At 49.0% G+C, this 16,743-nt stretch overlaps 1 long non-coding RNA gene across 1 annotated transcript in view; it reads left to right on the forward strand.

Annotated features, from left to right (window-relative positions):
- The window catches only part of LOC106508637, a 32,305-nt gene extending 16,096 nt beyond the window's left edge, over window positions 1–16,209 (forward strand). Inside the window, exons 3-4 of the long non-coding RNA XR_002341071.1 lie at window positions 6,403–6,513; window positions 14,697–16,209. This is a non-coding gene — a long non-coding RNA (uncharacterized LOC106508637). The remainder of the gene's footprint in view (window positions 1–6,402; window positions 6,514–14,696) is intronic.
- Window positions 16,210–16,743: the final 534 nt, after the last annotated feature.

Below are 16,743 nucleotides of genomic sequence, written 5' to 3' on the forward strand. Positions count from 1 at the left end.
GGAAGTCCTTTAAAATGATTCCTTCTTCTTTTTTATTATTGCCGCCGCTTACAATGTTTGAAAAGGCATTTTCCTTAATTCGATTACCAAGCAGTCTAAATGCATTTGCTGGAGATAATTAAGACTCTTTATAAATATAAAGCAATTATCCCATCAAAATACAGCCCCAGATGTTAGTGTTCAAGCTGGCTTCTCAATCAGAAGCCCCCTTTCTCAAAGCAGTTCCGCAGCACACCTTGCCGAGCTCCCCCAGGCAAGGCCGGCTCACTTTTGCCCAGCCCACGCCGTCCTGCAAGCTTGTCACCAAGATGCAAGGGCTTGGTCTCATCCGCCCGCCTGGACCCCGAGCTGCCAGAGCCAAAGGTCTTCTCACTCTCCTCACGGGTCCCAGCCTTGGCCCAGAGCAGGTATCAAAAAACGCTGTGGGAGTTCCTGTGGTGGCACAGCGGAAATGAACCTCACGAGGATCCGTGAGGACGTGGGTTCGATCCCTGGCCTTGCTCCGTGGGTGAAGGGTCCGGCGTTGCCGTGAGCTGTGGGGTAGGTCCCAGATGTGGCTCGGATCCCGAGTTGCTGTGGCTCTGGTGTAGGCTGGCAGCTGCAGCTCCAATTCCACCCCTAGCCTGGGACCTTCCATTTGCTGTGGGTGCGGCCCTAAAAATACGTTAAGTAAAATAAAATAAAAATAAAAAGACAGAAACAAATGCGAGCGGGCAAACAAGAGGTGGGAGTCCCAGGAACCACTCAGTAATAAGCCCCCGACAGCCCACTTCCAGGGTGGGAGCAGCAGCGGTAGGCGGTGTGGGTGGGCTGAGAAAGGGGATCCATTATTTGCTAGCACTTTAGGGGGTAAAGATTGATATAGCATTTCACAGAAGGGGGTTCATGGTCAGAGGCACAGGAACCAGGCTCAGTCCTGCAAGTGAAGCCTTCCCTCACCTGCTTCCCTGGACCTCCCGCCAGCCTGGGTTTCCACTGGGAATCCCTCGGAGCTGTGCTGTGACTGTCATGGGCCCCTCCCACCATAATAATATGTATATATTTTTTTAAATTTTTCTAAGCCTTGGGGTTGATAGATGCAAACTATTACATGTAGACTGCATAAGCAATGAGGTCCTACTTAAAGCATAAGGAAATATATCCAGTCTCTTGGGATCATCCGTGATGGAAAACGAATGTATATATTTGTATGACTGGGTCCCTTTGCTGGACAGCGGAAATGGGCACAGCCCTATAAGTCAAGTCTACTAAAAAATAAAATTAAAAAAAGAAACAGAGGGAAAAAAAAAACATATACACACCGCCCTATATAGATAACCCACAAAGACCTGCTGTGTAGCACAGGGACCTGTACTCAATATTCTGCAATAACCTATACGGGAAAAGCATCTGAAAAAGAAGGGATATGTGTATGTGTATAACTGATTCGCTTTGCTGTACACCTGGAACTAACACAACGTTGTAAATCAACTATCACATAAAATCAGAATTTTGAAAATAAAAAAAATTTTGTAGCCTCCAAATACTTGAGCATTTGTTCTCTGCTGTAAGCAGAATTGAGCAGATGTTCACTGGCCCCTTAAAAAATCATGTTGAGACAGACTCGCTTGCAGCTAATGGAGACGAGGGTTCCCCCCGCCACACTTATCCGCTAAGGGACTGAGGGCGAGATCCTTAACCAGCACATCTTCGATCCCTGATCTGAAAACGGGGGCTGATGGTATCTGCTGGCAGGCTTCTCCAAGGACGCCTGAGCTAATGGGTGTGAAAGCCCTAATGTGAGCCTGGCTCCCGGGAGGAGATAATCAAATGCCGCCTTTGCAAAGCATCATCAGCACCTCGGCAGACCACGGTACTTCCGTCTCTGAATGTTTCCAAGAGAGCGTCCGCTGGATCCTGATGGTAAAGGGTCCCCCGAAGGCCCTGTGGGCCCCTCGCGCCTCCCCTGAGGCCCGCTCTGCTGGTTTCCCATGGGTATCTGCCTTGATGGGCCTTTCAGGACCTAGCCCTTCCCCCAGGGCCGGGCTCGAGTTCCCGCATTGTAATAAATACAAGGGGGCATGTTTATGAAGGAACAGGGGTTTGACTGAGGTCCAGGCTGAACTGGGCCCGGCTTTCTGTTTGCTTTCCCTTCCGCCCGGCGGGCTGGTGGAGCGCCTGCAGGAGCAAGCTGGACAGGCCTGGAAGGGCCAGAGATTCCACCGGGGCCGGTGAAGGTCGGGGCTGAACTTCCACCTTGGGTCCTCCCTGAGTCTTATTTCGTTAATGAGATCAGACAGGCTTGTAATTTTAGGTAACTGCAAATTGCTAAGACTGGGAGGGAGGCTCAGTCCCTGGCATTCCCACAAGTTCTTCCCAGTTTGTTTAGCTTGGGAAATGAGGCAAGAGCAGGTAGAAAAACTCCGGGTCAAACACGAGCCATTGCAAGAAACTGACTCACGCGTTACCAACAGCAGTTATTCAGCCCCTTGTTCCTCTCGTTGGCTATTTCTTTATTCATTTATTCAGCAAATATTTACGGAGCGGCTAACATGGGTGCCTACCTCGTCACGCCCTCAGGCTTTTGCCTGGGCTGGGTCACTGCCACACCCTTGCACCCCAACCTGGTATCCTTCCAGACCCAGCCGGAGGTCACCTCCTCTGGGAAGCCGGCACCCGTCTCTGCCAGACACACTCCTGCTCTCCCCCAAGGAAGCCAGGTCACACAGGCCTGGCTGAGAAGCGAGGCTCCGGGACATCCCTCATGTGTGTCCTTGGGCAGGTCACCGAAGCGTCCCATCCTGTTTCCTCCCCTGTAAAGTGTGGAAAATACCAATAATGACACGGACCCCCTAGAACGAAATGCCTGGGAATGCTACGCAAAATACAAGGCAGGGCACTGGCAACGTGCAAATCAGCCTGTGAGAAAGTCAAAGTGTCACCCAGGGCCAGACCTGACAGAGAGCCGAAAGTGGGGATACGTTCGCCGGTGCTGATGCTGGAGTGACTCCAGGTCACTGGGTAGATCCAGTGCCCTTGCAGTGCGGGTCTCAGAGGTGGTCGGGGGCAGGAGAGAGGGCCCAGGGCACATGCAAGATGGGACACTGGGACCAGTCTCCGAGGGCTCCTGCTGCAGGGATGAGCAGCCAGGGAAAATCCTCCTTCTGGAGCAGCAGAGACGTCCAGGGCCATCTCGAACCCGCCCTCTTTCACCAGACACAGAGAAACACGTTCCCTGCCCCCTTCCTCTCAGGCTGGCCTTACGACTGGTTCTGGCCAATAGGAGCTGAGAAGAAGAGGCACGAAAGAAAAACTAAAGCAATTAACAACCAGCCCCAGATGCTCCAGACCAGGCATCAAGCAGGCATCAAGCAGTGTCGGGATTGAGGCAACCTGGCTCATTCATGGGGGACAGTTGCCTGAAGAGTTGCTCAGACTCCCTGCCACCTTTGCAAGAGCAGGAAATAAGCCTTTGCTGCATTTAGCCAATGAGAGGGATTATTTGTTAGTGAAGCAGAACTTATGCTGTCCTGACTGATACAGCAGGCAAAGGAGATAACAAGCAAACTGGCCCGTCTCTACCTGGGATCTAGGTGGAGAAAACCAGTCTCCTCTGAGAACTCATAGCCACAGTCCTTACTTCACAAGACCTTGGGGGTCAAAATTACACTACCTTTGAGGTCCAGGAAACCCCAAAACTGTGAACTTGACTTAAAGACATTTCCAATAAGGTTCAACTGCCAAAGCAAACTCAAATCCTCCCAAACCAGCCTCACAGTATCCCCACAATATAGACCCACCAAACAGGCAATCGAAATCCCAAACTAGAAGCTCAAGTGCATCAAACAAATGCAGCTCTAATTAAGGAATTTAGATAAACCTTTTTTTTTTAATGTTTAAAGAAATGAAACTGAGAATTGGAATTGTGGAAAATTAGCAAAGTACTATCCAAAAGGACCAAATTTGAAAAAGAACCAAACAGACCTGTGGAAAACTTGCTAATGGTATTAAGGCCTTAATAGTTGGTGAAACAGCAGCTGAGACCTGCCTGAAAACAGAATTTGTGACTTCAAAGATAGAATGAAAGAAATTACCTCGTGACATACAGAGAAAAAAGAGGTCAGAATAAAAGAAAGACTTGAAGAGACATGAGGATTGAATTAATAGTATTATGTCATCTAATTGATGTTCTAGAAGAATGCAATGGAAAAAACGGGGCTGAAGGGTGAACTGCTTGAAGGTATAATGGCTTAGAATTTTCCAGAATTGATAATAGATGGCAGTCTTTCGATTCAAAATGCGCAGTGAGTCTGCAGCAGGATAAATGAACATGCATTCACGCCTGACCCATCAAAACCGCAACACACTAAGAACAAAACAAAAGCACAAAAGCAGCCACGTATTCATTCGCTCGTGTAGAAAGGAAATGTTTTTTCGAACACCTACTAGGTGTCAGGCAGGCATGCAGACACTTGGGACCCGTCAGTGAAAGAAGACACAGAATTCTTGCTCGTTTTCACAGGGGAGACAGATAATGAACAATAAGCACAGTAACGAAGTAAATTTTACAGTGTGCTCCGGGAAAAAGAACAAAAGGGAGGGATGTGAAGTGTGTGTGGCGGGGAGACGTCGGGGCGGAGGGTGGTGGTTCATGAAATGTCAGGGAAGGCCTCGTTGAGAAGGGCTTGACATAAAGCGGGGAGGGGGTGAGGCAGAGGACTGGGTGACATCTCAGGCAGAGGGAACGGTTAAGGGGTGTCTCTGCGTGTCTTCTGCGACGCCTCTGCTCCAAGCTCTTGTCCAATATTTAATCGCGTTGTTTGGGCTCTTGCTATTGAATGGGGAGAATGTTTTGTAATATTCTGCTCAAGTCCCTTAGCAGAGTGTGGACGGCAAGGCTCTGCTCCCGGGCTGGCTTCTCTCTTCGTCGTCTTAACAGGTGGTTGCAGGACTTTCAGCTGCATCACGTTTCACCTTCCCGTTGGGTGGTGGCTTGGGGTCTTCTTAAGAACCCTTTGCCTGCCCCAAGGTCAAAAGTATTTTCTCGCTGTTTTCTAGAAGTTTTACACTTGGGGCATTTGTGTTTGGGTCTGTGACCCCCTTCAAGCTAATATTTGCGTATGAGGTGAGGTCGGGATTGAGGTTTGGATTTTTACACGTGGATATCCAGCTGTTCCATTAGCATGTGTTCATTCTCCCAGTGATTTATCTGGGCCCGGTTTTCAAAAATCAACTGGTCATAGAGGCATGCATCTATTCCTGGTTCTTCATCCTGCTCCATTGACCTGGGGGGTTATTCTTACACCCGTACCACACTATTGCTTTATAACAGGACTTAAGGAGCTCCTATCATGGCTCAATGGAAACAAATCTGACCAACATCCCCGAGGACGCAGGTTCAATCCCTGGCCTTGCTCAGTGGGTTAAAGATCTGGTGTGGCCGGGAGCTGGGGTGTAGGTCACAGATCCGGCTTGGATCTGGCATTGCTGTGGCTGTGGTGGAGGCCGGTGGCTACAGCTCCGATTTGACCCCTAGCCAGGGTGCGGCCCTAAAAAGACCAAAAAAAAAAAAAAATTAAAAATAAGAAAAAAAAAAATACATAGTAGGTCTTAAAATTCAGTGGTATAAATCCTCCCACCTTTGTTCTTTTTCAAAATGGCTTTGGCTATTCTCGGTCCTTGAATTTCTCTATAAATTTTAGACTCACCCTGTCGGTTTCTACAAAAAGTCCAGCGTAAATGTACTGGGGTTCCCCTTGAATCTATAGGTTATTGAGGGCAAATTGTGTCTTTGGGCCCATGAGCATGCTGTATCTCTTTATTTCTTGACTCCATCTTTCCTTTCATCGGTGTTTTATGGTGTGGGGGGTAAAAGTCTGTTAATGATTTTGTCAAATTTATCCCCAGGCATTCATTTATTTTATGTTATTGTAAATAGTACTGTTTTTGAAGCTTCTTCCTCCAACACAACTTTTTTTATTGATGTATATGTGATTTACAATGTTGTATGAATATCAGGTGTACAGCTAAGTGATTCGGTTTTATATATAGCATATAATATATAAATACCTATATTCTTTTCAGATTCTTAGACTAGCAGAAGAGTTACTGAAAGACCAGGGTGTTACCAAATACCCTTCACTCACCTTCTCCCATGATAACACCCAAATTACGGTACAACCATGAAAACTACAAAATTAACATCGGTAAAATACTATCAACTGAAGCACGAATTTCATTTGGGCGTTAGCTTTTCCGCAAACGATCTTTTCACTTCCAGGGTCCATTCGGACCCTTCTTGGTTCCCAATCTGTGCAGTTGTTCAGTATGTCTGTCTTTCATGACTTGACATTCTTGCAGCGTAATGGTTAGATGTTTTCTAGAGCGTTCCTCAATTTGTGTCTGTCTGGTGCTTCCTCACAGTTATCTGAGGTTCTGCATCATCAAGGAGACTGCAGGAGGAAGGCGAGCCAAACCTGGGAGCCCCTGATGCTACCGAGTCTCATCACTGGAGCCGTGAACTTTCATCACGTGGTAAAGATGATGTCTGTCAGATTCCCCAGCTGCAGAGCCATGATTTTCTTTTTGCAATTAGTAACTTTAGGGTAGAGGGATATTTTGAGACAATGCAAAGGTCCTGCTTCTTCTTAAACTTTTACCCACTAATTTTAGCATCGATTGGTGTATCGTGCCTCCATGATTTCTATGGAATTCTAATGGAGATTTTTTTTATTTCCCCTCATTCTTTTTTTCCATGGGTTAATTGGGTTTCTTTTGTAAGGATACACTGTTCCTTTTCTCCCATCTATGTATTTACGACATTATTAACTTATATTTGTGCGGACTAAAAGACACTTTATTCTTTGGGTTCTAATCCAATACTGTCATTGTTCTGTTGCTCAAATTGTTACCGTTTTGTTGTGTTTTTTTTTTTAGGGCCTCACCTGCAGCATATGGAAATTCCCAGGCTAGGGGTTGAATCCGAGCTGTAGCTGCTGGCCTAAGGCACAGCCACAGCAACATGGGATCCGAGCTGCATCTGTGACCTATGCCACAACTTGTGACAACACCAGATCCTTAACCCAGTGAGTGAGGCCAGGGGTTGAACCGCATCCTTGCAGACACCATGTCAGGTTCTCAAGCTGCTGAGCCATGATGGGAACTCCCAAATTGTTACAACTTTGGCCACTGGGAGCTCTGTCAGATTGTTTCCTATGCCTTTTCAATATTCCCCTACACTTCTGCCTTTTGCTTATATAATGTATTTATAATAGGACATTTTAAAATTTCAATTATCAACTGTTCTTTGCTAGTATGTGGACATACAGTAGACTTTTGTATATTTTAAATGGGTTTCTTTTTTATATAATGATTTTTTTTTTTTCTATTATAGTTGGTTTATGGTGTTCTGTCAATTTTCTACTATACAGCAAGGTGACCCAGTCACACATACATGTAAACATTCTTTTTCTCACATGATCCTGCTCCATCACAAGTGACTAGATATAGTTCCCAGTGCTATACAGCAGCATCTCATTGCTTATCCATTCCAAATGCAATAGTTTGCATCTATTAACCCCAGATTCCTAGTCCATCCCACTCTCTCCCCCTCCCCCTTGGCAACCACAAGTCTATTCTCCAAAGTCCATGAGTTTCTTTTCTGTAGAAAGGTTTATTTGTGCCATTTTTAGATTCCAGATATAAGTGCTATTATATGATATTAAATGGGTTTCCTATAAGCAACATATAATTGAGCCTTGCCTTTTTTTGGGGGTGGGCACGCCTATAGTATTCAGAAGTTCTCAGGTCAGGGATTGAACCTGCACCACAGCTGTAACCTGAGCCACAGAAGTAAAAATGGCAGATCCTTAACCCAATGAGCCATGAGGGAACTCCAAGGTTTGCTTTTTTATCTCAGGGTCGCAATCTCTGCCTTTTATTGAAGTATTTAAATGTATTATAGTGACATTTAATATAATTATCAGTGTCATTGGATGTCAGGCTATCATCTTTCCATCTGTTTTTTATTTGTCTCATCTGTCCTTTGCTCCTTTTTCCCTTCCTTCTTTACAGTTAATTGTGGTTTTTTTAGTCCATTCTCTCCACCGATATCTGCTAAACTACATCTCTTTGTTCTAATTTTTAGGAGCCACTCCAGGATTTAAAAGATACCTGTCTAAGTTATCACAGTCTACCTTCAAATGCTGTACCCCTTCACATAGGCTGTATCTTATGAGAATATATTTTCATTTCCTCCTCCTATCCCGTGTGCTATTGTTGTCATAGATTATTTTACCTTTCAATACATAACAAGCCTCAGAGTATCCTGTGGATATTTTGTTTTACATGATCAATTGTCTTTTGAGGAGATTGAAAGTTAAGGCAAATTTTTCTTTTAATGAGTGTTTTTAAATTCAGTTAGAATAATGTTAACTCTGTCATGTAAAATAAGAATTTATATTCCATACGTGTTTATACATGTTTGTTTTTACATATAAAATGTATGGAAGGTTAAATATCAAACATTATTTCTTTCAGGGACTAGATTGAAGAGTTTATTAAGTTTTTATTTGTATCCAGATAAACGGAGTATATATGACATCCATAATTTAAATATATTTAATCAAGTTTTTAAATAACACTTAAGACCTGCCGGGATGCCACAAATATCACTGGGAGCAATCGCTCTGAAAGAGCTTTCGTTTGTTTTTCTAAAAGAACTGTTTACACTGGTCTACACAGTTGCCGCTTCGGGTCCTTTTCACTCTTTTTTTGTACATTCGGCTTGGCTTTCCGTCTGACAGCATTTTCTTTCTGCCTCCTTTCATGTTAACTTCCTTTAATAGTGCCTGTAGGGCCAGTCTGCCGGTGTCTTAAATTAAAACTCTTTATTTTGCCTTCATTTTTGAAAGAGGCCTTTGCAGAATAGAGGCATCTAGATGAACAGTTTCTTTCTCTGTTTCGTTTATTTATTTCTTTTATGTTTTGGTCTTTTCAGGGTTGCACCCGCCACATACGGAGGTTCCCAGGCTAGGGGTCGAATCGGAGCTGTAACAGCTGGCCTACACCACAGCCCCAGCCACATGGGATCTGAGCCATGTCTGCGACCTACACCACAGCTCACGGCAACGCTGGATCCTTAAGCCACTAGTGAGGCCCGGGGTCAACCCCGGGTCCGCAGGGATATTAGTCATTACCAATGAGCCACAACGGAAACTCCCTCTCCCTCTGTTTTAAAGATGTGACCCACTGACTTCCTGCTCACATGGTTTCGCAAAAGCTTATACTCTCATTTTCACATGGTCCCTCCGTGGGTCTCGTTCTTCTCTGGCTGCATTTAGGATTTTCTCTTTAACTCTGGCTTCATAAAATTGATCATGATATATCTTGGTGTGGTTTTCTTTGTATTTATTCTCCTTCACATTCTCTGCACCTCTCAGATCTGTAGACTTATCATTTTTATCAGATTTGAATGTGGTGTTTCAGCTGGGCGTCCCAGAAAGAACAAAGTCCAGCTGATGTGTTTATTCATGACCCGGATAACCACACGTTTCAGGAGGCTGGCCAGGAGCCCGAACAAACGGGTACAGTTTGGTGTTAGCAGTGCTGGGGTGTGGGTTGGATTCTGGTGAGAATCTGACATTCTCTCTGTCCCTTGGAGAGGTGGGACCACACTGCCACCGCCTTTGGGCTCGGCCGTGGTGATGGATACATCACACGTTGCCCAGGATGCAGGAAGGGGCACGAGTCCTTTGGAAAAGCCGGGTGGTTTGAGCGTGGGGCGTGGGCCTCTTGAGCAGACCCATCTGCCTGGATGCGGTGGGCGTACTTGGCCACACGGGCCTGGAAGAGCCCAGCAGGTCCAGCTTTGGGGGGGCTGGAGGGGTGAGTCTGTACTGTCTCTGGGGCTTCCTCTCTGTGGGGTCCAGAGCCGCTTGGTCCTCCTCGTCCAGCTTCCCTGAGAAGCTGGTGTGGCTGCCCCCGACTCCCCCTGGTCACCCTGCCTCACCATCCTCAGTGCCACGTCTGCAGCTTCCCCCCTACCCCAGGGGCTGCCCAGGCACGGAGCCCCGCCCATTCCTTCTTGTCTGTAATAAACCATGTGTGGAAGGCACGTGTCTGGGCACAGTCCCTACTAAAGGTTGCAGGTGGAGTAGCAGTTAACAAACCGGACTAGGATCCATGAGGGCGCGGGTTCCATCCCTGGCCTCGATCAGTGGGTTAAGGATCCCGCATGGCTGTGGCTGTGGTGTAGATCACAGACACAGCTCGGATCCCGTGTTGCTGTGGCTGGGGTGTAGGCCAGCAGCTGCAGCTCGGATTCAATCCCAAGTCTGGGAACCTCCATATGCCGAGGGCGAGGCCCTAAAAAGACAAAATAATAATAATACTAAAGGGTAGCTTCATGGCAGCCATGAGAAGGCCCAGGGTCCACCCTCCGCTCTCCTGCCCTCCCGGGCTCACCCTCCCCTCCAGGAACTCGTCTCCTTGAGGTGAAACAAAATTTCCTCATGCGAAATTTAAGGAGGAACCAAAAACCTCAGCAGTGGGTGACAATTTAATGCAATATTTTTAAAATTCAAACATAATGCCAAAACAGCCCAACAACAACAAAAGAAACAGCCCAGTTCAAAAATGGGCCTAGCACTTGAATGGACATTTCTCCAAAGACGCTACAGAAATGGCCCACAAGCACATGAAAATATGCTCAGCATCATCAGCCCTTAGGGAAATGCCACTCGAATCCACAGTGAGGTACCACTTCACACCCAATGGGATGGCTAGGGTTTTTTTTTAATTTTAATGGAAAAATTTTAACGAGTGTTGGACAAGATGCAGAGAAATAAACCCTTGTGCATTGTTGGTAGGAATGAGAGACGGTGCAGCCACCCTGGAGAAGAGTTTAGCGTTTTCTCAAAAGCCTAAACATAGAATTATCGTTGAATCCAGGAATTCTACTTCTGAAAGAATTGACGTCAGGGACGCCAACAAATACCTGTACGCTGCTGTTCACAGCAGCACTCTTCACAATGGCCAAAGGTGGAGACGAACCCAGAAGTTCATCAACGGATGCGCTGGATAAACGAGATGTGGTCTATCCACAGGGCGGAATGTCGTTCGGCCGTGACACGGAAGGCAATTGCGACAGGGTCTCCCGCATGGATGAATCCTGAGCCCATCGTGCTGAGTGAGATAAAGGCAGACAGGAAAGAGCAGGATCTCTGATTTCCCTTCTCTGCCTTTCCTGCAGAGTCAGATTCATAGAGACAGAAAGTGGAAGGGTGGTTGCCAGGGGCCGGGGGAGGGAGGGTGGGAGTTTGCCGTTACTTCAGTTTGGGAAGAGGAGGAAGTTCTGGTGATGGATGAGGGGGGTGGCTGCACCGTCGTGTGAATGTCTTCAGCGCCCCTCTTTGTACACCTGACTGCGGTGAAAACGGTGTTTCGCGTTATGTATATTTCACCACCACTTCGACAAAGCGATGCAAAAATCCATGGTGAACGAAATATCAAATAAGGACAAAATCTGTACTATGACAAACCATCTTAGAGAAGAACCACCAAGGCTAGCACAGGGAACTGCTGGATAGTCTACGATAAGCCGCAAGGGAAAAGCCTATTTTTAAAAAGAATGCACAGGCATGTCTGCTGGGACACAATGGGATCTGCAGTGTCTCTGGGACACAGGTTTGATCCCAGTGGGTTAAGGATCCAGTGTTGCCACAGCAACACGGTAGATTGAAAATATGGCTCAGATCTGATTCCTGGCTGGGGAAGTCCATATGCCACAGGGCAGCCAAAAAAGAAGAAAAAAAAAACAAAACAGAATGCATATATACTCTTCAAAAAAATAAAGAAAACATGATTCGTGGTGGAGGACAACCACTGAGACTAATCCTGTCTTCATATAAAATTTTGGAATTTTGTTTATCACAAATTTTTTGCATCACTTTGATTTAAAAAAATATATACTGCAAAGTTTATCCGTGGCCGAAATAGCTCAGTTGGGAGAGCGTTAGACTGAAAATACTGCAAAGTTCCCACCACGGCTCAGCAGAAACGAATCTGACTAGCAACCAAGAGGATGCAGGTTCAATCCCTGGCCTCACTCAGTGGGTTAAGGGTGTTGCCATGAGCTGTGGTGTAGGTCGCAGACTCGGCTCTGATTTGGTGTTGTTGTGACTGTGGTGTAGGCCAGCAGCTACAGCTCCAATTAGACCCCTAGCCTGGGAACCTCCATATTCTGCAGGTGCAGCCCCAAAAAGACTATATATACATATATATATACACATACATATATATAAATATATATATACATATATATATAAAACTATACATATAAAACTGTATATATAAAAAACTATACATATAAAACTGTATATATATAACTATACATATAAAACTATATATATAACTATATATATATAACTATACCTATAAATATAACTATATATATATATATATATCAATAAAATGTGATTTATCTGGACTATCGATGCTCCTGCACAAAGGCGAGGTGAACTCAGCCGTGCCATCCTGCCCCCAGCAGAGGCCACATCTACCTCCCCCTTGGCAGCTGGCTCAGGGCCAGCCCCTCTTTTACCGTTGAATGGCCCAGTGCCAGTCCTCCACAGAATAAAAACCAAAGGCCTCTTGGAATATTATTCAGCCTTTAAAAGGAAGGACATTTTTGACTTATTCTACCACACAGAAGAACCTTGAAAACATTATTCTAAGTGAACTAAGCCAGACACAGAAGGACGAACAGCGTATGACGCCACTTGCGTGCGCTACGCAGTGGAGTCCAGTCCACGGAGACTTTTAAGCAGAAGGGTGGTCGCGTGGGCGGCTGGGGTGGGGGGAAATGTCTAATGGGGACAGAGCTTCCGTTTGGGGCCATCGGAGAGTTCTAGAAATGAATGCTGGTGACGGTTGCACAGCAACGTGCAAGTGCTTCATGCCCCTGAACCATCCACTTAAAAAGTATTAAAATGGTAAAACACGTACATTTTACTACACTTTTGTTAAAAAAAAAAGAAGCAAACCAAACTCCCAGCAGCCGCCAACGTATGTCCAAAGTGGTGTGACGGGGTGAATGTTCACGGCGAAGCATCCTTCCCCTCGGTCCTCGGAGCTCTGAGGACAGAGTCACTGTTTCATAGGCCAGAGGCCGCTGCTCATAAAGCAGCAAAGGTCAATGTTTTCTGCCTCGACTTGGGTAGGAAACCGTCAACAGAAAAGACCCGGTTTGAATTTCCAAGTCGTATTTTCTTGCCCCGACCCGTGTGTTGTCAACCGTCCTTACTTCAGAAAAGGCACCTGGGAGCCCTCCTCCAGCCTCCGCTGTGATTCACTCACCAGTCACAGCCCCCCGGGGACCCCAAACGGGCCTCACACAAGAGACGCCCCTGGCTGCTGCGACAAAGCGCATCCCCGCTCCTCCTGGGAGCACGGCGAGCACGGGGGCTGCTGCTGTGGTCACTACGCCCCACTCACATCTAACGGATGGGATCTGAGCCCCGAGTGGCCAGTGACTTGCCCAAGGTCCCCCAACTGGCCAAACCTTGGGCTGCGGGCTCTGGCCCTCCCTCACCCCTCCACCCTCAGGACACATGTTTGTGCATCTTAGGGACAGGCAGGGACCCGGTTCAACCCCATCTCCCCACCAGGCTCCTCAGCCCCAGGGCAACTGATGCAGGCAAACAGGAGGCCACAGTCCTGGTGCAGCCACAACCAGCCAGTCCTCCTGGGCCTCCTTCCTCCTGCAAACAAGGTTGGGGGCAATGGTGGGGGGGGCAGAACCCCCTCATAATAATGAGGTTTGATTGGCCCGAGATGTTTCTGCCCAGGGCCAGGGTGGCGCCTTGGCCGGAGCGAGTCGCCCCACCAGCCTTTGCAGAGCCGGACGGCCTTTCCCAGAGGGCTCACATCTCTGCTTGGTATGCGACGGGGGTCCGAGCTGGGGTCCAGCCGCCTTCCCAGGCCATTCAAGTCAACTCCCGCGAAGGCTTTTTGTTGTTATTACCACCCCGGCCATTGCCAGGGGCCGTTTTTGTCCTCCCAAATGGGAAAGTATCTTTTACTTTTCTCTTTTGACACTGACTATTTGGCCTAAAGCAGGGACCAATTAAACTAATTAATCCCTAGGCACTTTGCCGATGGAGAGGCCAGGCTCTCACACTCTGGGTCACTCCAGAGGGAGCAAGAGAACCCTCTGCATCCTTTGCGTGGCTCTGACCTTCGGCTTTGCACCCGCCTCCATGGAGCCTCCGGGGGATGCGTATCCTGAGGGCACCCCTCACCCTCACCTGCCACACCAGTCGGGGGGGGCCTCCCTCCCAGCAGCTCCCACCTCTTCACTTCGGGTTCGAGCCAGGCTACAGCTCCAAGGGGGATTGTTTCCTACTTCCACGCACAATTAGCCCTTCCTCCTCCGGGGGGGGACTAAAGAGCCCCCAAATCAGGGACCCCACCGTCAGCTGAAAGGGGGGAGCTCCCAGTGGGGCCCAAAGACCCTCCCGGGTGTGCCTGGTGGGGGCGCCCGTTCTGCCAGGCAGCTCAGCTGCTAGTTCCCGGGTCCCCGGTCAGACGCGTTTCCCTCCTGGACAACAGCAGAATTTCTTTGGCTCCGACAGGGAGGAGCAGCTGTCCACAGTGTTTACGCAAATACCATTCTGGCAGCATGTAGAATGTTTTTTTTTTTTTCCTCTTCCCCGCAGGATCTGAACCATCCGTGGGGCGGTTGGACGCACACGTCTACACGTGGCTTTCCAGGGCGGCGTCTTAGCCGAGGCAGAAACCCTCTTCCCGAGAGCCCTTTGCCGCTCCCACCCCCACTCCGCCCACCCCCGCTAATGGGCATGTTTCCGTGAGCACCAAAGACGAAAAACATGCACTTCTGAATGTGTCTCTTTCACAGGCCCACATTTCTTTTGACTGCGCATCGTGGCTGAGCCACGAATTCCCCGCGATTCTTTCCAGGTCGGCGTTCAGAGCGTTTGGCACCCTCGATCGGGCCCTAAAAAAGCCAGAGGGCCCTGGCCAGGGACTCCTCCACTGCATGTGGCTGGAAAGCACTTTCAATAAAAGCTCCGTGGCTTTGCCTCCCGGTTCCCCTTGGCTGGTGCAGCTCTGGGCATGCGGACCCAAGATTCGTTCCGCGGCCGTGCACACGCGGGTACATCTTGACAAGCTCGGGCTTCCAGAACTTTGCACAACACTGTAACCACAAGCACTCAGGATATGTGAGGCCGTGTTTCCCGGTTGTCTTCCGACACCCAGCCATTTCCTGGCCCAGAGGCACGGCCACTGGCCTGAGCACAACCCTACCGGGGTGGGGGTGGGGGCTTTCTTCCTCCAGATGAAGTATGACCCCCTCCGTGGGGGGTTCAGGGCCCCTCCAACGTGCCGCCAGCCTTCCTGGCCGGCCTCACCCTCCAGCCCCTCCCTGGGTCCCACGCACTGGTCCAGGAGGCCACTTACCAACCAGCGAAGAGCCTGCACCCGCCTTCTAGGCCTCTCCTGGTGGGTCTCCTTCCAGCTCAGGGGCCTCACTCCATCCCCAACCCAGCCAGCTGCCATCCCCCTCCACCCCAGCCGCCTCCCCCAGCCCCGGACGTATCTGCCTCCTGTTGCTGCTGAAATAAATCACCACAAACGTCACGCCTGAAAACCACACAAATGTGTGACCTCACGGTTCCGGAGGTCAGGAGTCCGACATGGGCTCACGGGCCTAAAGCCAAGGTGCGGGCAGGGCCAGCTCATTCGGGAGGCTTGTTGTCGGCCTTTGTCCAGTGTCTGCAGGCCGCCCGAATTCCTGGGCATCCCCTGCCTTCAAGGGGCGTCACTACGACCCCTGCTCCCCTCACCACTTCCTTTCTCTGACTCTGACCCCTCCGTCTCCCTCTTTTCCTTATAAGGACCCTCGAGGTTGCACTGGGCCCACCCGGGGCCTCCCAGATCCGTGTTCTCGTCTCGAGGCCTTTAGCTCCATCCCAACTGCTAAGTCCCTCTGGGGTCACGGATTCAGCCGCGCAGGGTGCACCGTGCCTGGCATGTCCCAGGTGATGTCCTGACCGCCTCCAGCCTCCCGCTGGATTTCTCAAAGCAGCGCGGGAAGTAACGGGACCAAGGTACCAGCCTCGTGACAGGTAGAGAAACTGAGGCACACGCTGGAAACACCAGTGCGAGACGGGGCAGGGAAGTGGGGTGCGGGGACCCTGCCAGGGCCGGAGCGGGTACTTACCCACAGGCAGGCCGGCTTGCAGCTGCTGGGCAGTGGACCTCCCGGGCCTCGAGAGCAAATGTCCACAGCGTACGAGGCAGGTCAGCCATTCATTCTATGTCCTGGGTTCCCAGTTCTGAGCACAGTCGTTCCACGCTTGGGACGGAAGATCTTGCTTCTCTCCCAAACCTGCGTCTTTCCGTTAGAGCTGCTCGAAGAGAGAGAACCACTTTAAGGGACGGACAGATCTCGGCGACACAGCAGCTCACACGAACACGTGCACACACACGCACACACACAGGGAGCCCTGAGCCTCAAGTCTCTCCTCACAGTGGGGATGCGAATAAACTGACTTGTGCATGTTCTAGGCCCTGGGCTTGAGAGGAAGGAGCGGGGCGTGTCCGCCTCTTCTTCTTCTCTGCTTGGGCCTAGACGGAACGCAGATGAGATGGAGGGAGTGGGAGCAGCCCTCTTAGACCATGAGCCCAAAGTTTCTTTTTGAGTTTAGCAGAGCAGCAAGCTACGTGTGTCACCATACCACC

The sequence above is a fragment of the Sus scrofa genome, unplaced genomic scaffold (genome assembly GCF_000003025.6).
Source record: "Sus scrofa isolate TJ Tabasco breed Duroc unplaced genomic scaffold, Sscrofa11.1 Contig1914, whole genome shotgun sequence".
Lineage (NCBI taxonomy): Eukaryota > Metazoa > Chordata > Mammalia > Artiodactyla > Suidae > Sus > Sus scrofa.